Below are 2500 nucleotides of genomic sequence, written 5' to 3'. Positions count from 1 at the left end.
CTGGCGGCGAGCTGATGTATAAAGGTTTGGACATGCCTTCTGGGTGGGGACTGCCATGGCTCGCGCCACTGTTGCATCCAGCTTGGTCTTTTGTATGTGTCTGCAGCCTGTGTGTGAGGTGCTGTGAGTGCTGCCATGTAGGTCCGGCGCAGGCTTGCGCCAAACTTTCACGTTGGTGTGTGCCACCTGGCAGGTACCAGCGGGCCCCATGAGACATCAGTGTCACAAAGCCTTTCAACTGAAAGCTGTCCCAGCACACTAGAGCGCAGCCTACCAGAGCTGTTTCTGTAGTGTAGTGGTTATCACATTCGCCTAACACCCCGGTTCGAGACCGGGCAGAAACATGGTGCTGGTTTCTTTTTATTTCCACAATGTCAATCGGACACATTTGACCGCATGCAGGTTTCGACAGGTATGGACAGGCCGGCACTACGCCATGAGTGATCTGAGGCCAGCCCTTATTTGCACCCTGCAAACTGTCCACTGGCTCCATCAGTGGGCGTTTCCTGCCATCCCTGGGTCCTTAAGTGAGTGTTTGGGTACTTTTGATGCAGAGATCGGGGCATGAAAACCGGCGCTGGCACCTGGCGACATTGGGTACTGAAGAATCTTTCCCAATCCTGCCCATAGCTGTCAGGGTGGCCGAGTGGTCTAAGGCGCCAGACTCAAGAGGCGCAGCTCTTCCCTGCATCTGGGTGTTCTGGTCTCCGATTGGAGGTGTGGGTTCAAATCCCACTCCTGACAAGCCGGGCTCATTTTTTTGAGCACATTTCAGAGTGTAAGGCTTGCGGAAAACCTCGTGGGGGCCCCCGAATGCAGCGCCCGGCAAGCCTCCCTGTTCCCTTCTGCTGCCTTGCAACTGGAGCTGTCTGCCAGAGACGCCGGAGGCACACCTGCCCTTAAACCCCCACTGGCCCACGGCTGCAAAACCTGCATTTTCTAGTGGCTGGCTTGGTGGCATATGTCACTGAGCCCAGTCTACTCAGGAAGTGAAAAAAGTCCCCTTCACAGTTGGAGAAAGTGCTCCCCTGCCACCTGTCGGTCGTTGAAGGCACCACACCTCAGCAAAATAAAAATAAAAAACAGGCATGCTCAGTTCGGGGGATGTAAAGGTATTTACATAGCAAGAACAGAGAGGCTGTTGGGAGATGACAGAAGCCATGCTGCCCCAGAGTTCTCATTGAAATTCGCAGGAATCCAGAGGTTGGAGCGGGCTGAGGGAGTGCGCCTTCTTGCCTCTGTCGGCTTTCAAGACACATCCTCCTGCTGGGAAGCTGCCCACCCTGAGCAGCACAGGTTTGCGCTCTAGGCCGGTCGGCCACATATATCTCGCCTGATCGAGCCTGATCGAGCCCGATCGAGCGGCAGCAGATGGCCTTTGGCCAGCGAAGGCTGCCGCTCTTCTTCTTGTTTCTCTGCTTGAGAGGCAGCTCAGTCCTCTGCGCTTGCGCCAGGGGCAGGCCACGTGACACGCAGGGGTCAGGCCTTGGAGCGACTGGGGCATGGCGCCAAGTGAGGTAAGCAGACCACCCCCCTCCCCCTCACTGTTCTCTGCATGCGGTGGCTCGTTGGTCTAGGGGTATGATTCTCGCTTAGGGTGCGAGAGGTCCCGGGTTCAAATCCCGGACAAGCCCTTTTTTTTGGAGCGCCGAAAACAAAAAACACAGAGTCCCCAATTCCCCCCCAAAAATAGTTTGTGCGTGACCGTATCTGGTTCGATGCCCGTCGCCAATGGTTGGCTGCTTTTAAGCCCATGGCCCAAGAGGCAGTGTTGGAAATTCCCCCTCCTTTGTAATGATGCGCTGGCGGCGAGCTGATGTATACAGGTTTGGACATGCCTTCTGGGTGGGGACTGCCATGGCTCGCGCCACTGTTGCATCCAGCTTGGTCTTTTGTATGTGTCTGCAGCCTGTGTGTGAGGTGCTGTGAGTGCTGCCATGTAAGTCCGGCGCAGGCTTGCGCCAAACTTTCACGTTGGTGTGTGCCACCTGGCAGGTACCAGCGGGCCCCATGAGACATCAGTGTCACAAAGCCTTTCAACTGAAAGCTGTCCCAGCACACTAGAGCGCAGCCTACCAGAGCTGTTTCTGTAGTGTAGTGGTTATCACATTCGCCTAACACGCGAAAGGTCCCCGGTTCGAGACCGGGCAGAAACATGGTGCTGGTTTCTTTTTATTTCCACAATGTCAATCGGACACATTTGACCGCATGCAGGTTTCGACAGGTATGGACAGGCCGGCACTACGCCATGAGTGATCTGAGGCCAGCCCTTATTTGCACCCTGCAAACTGTCCACTGGCTCCATCAGTGGGCGTTTCCTGCCATCCCTGGGTCCTTAAGTGAGTGTTTGGGTACTTTTGATGCAGAGATCGGGGCATGAAAACCGGCGCTGGCACCTGGCGACATTGGCTACTGAAGAATCTTTCCCAATCCTGCCCATAGCTGTCAGGGTGGCCGAGTGGTCTAAGGCGCCAGACTCAAGAGGCGCAGCTCTTCCCTG

At 55.7% G+C, this 2500-nt stretch overlaps 2 non-coding genes across 2 annotated transcripts in view; both read left to right on the top strand.

The window, feature by feature from the left end:
* Positions 1-2083: 2083 nt before the first annotated feature.
* On the top strand, positions 2084-2156 carry TRNAV-AAC (transfer RNA valine (anticodon AAC)). Its single transcript has one exon. It is a non-coding gene; the product is annotated as a tRNA-Val (tRNA).
* Positions 2157-2444: 288 nt separating this feature from the next.
* The window catches only part of TRNAL-CAA (transfer RNA leucine (anticodon CAA)), a 112-nt gene continuing 56 nt past the window's right edge, over positions 2445-2500 (top strand). Inside the window, exon 1 of the tRNA in view lies at positions 2445-2482. This is a non-coding gene — a tRNA (tRNA-Leu). The remainder of the gene's footprint in view (positions 2483-2500) is intronic.

The sequence above is a fragment of the Ambystoma mexicanum genome, chromosome 2q (assembly GCF_040938575.1).
Source record: "Ambystoma mexicanum isolate Mex_15411 chromosome 2q, UKY_AmexF1_1, whole genome shotgun sequence".
Classification (NCBI taxonomy): domain Eukaryota; kingdom Metazoa; phylum Chordata; class Amphibia; order Caudata; family Ambystomatidae; genus Ambystoma; species Ambystoma mexicanum.
Note: the sequence above shows the minus strand (reverse complement) of the source record. Positions and strands in the feature narration are given on the sequence as shown.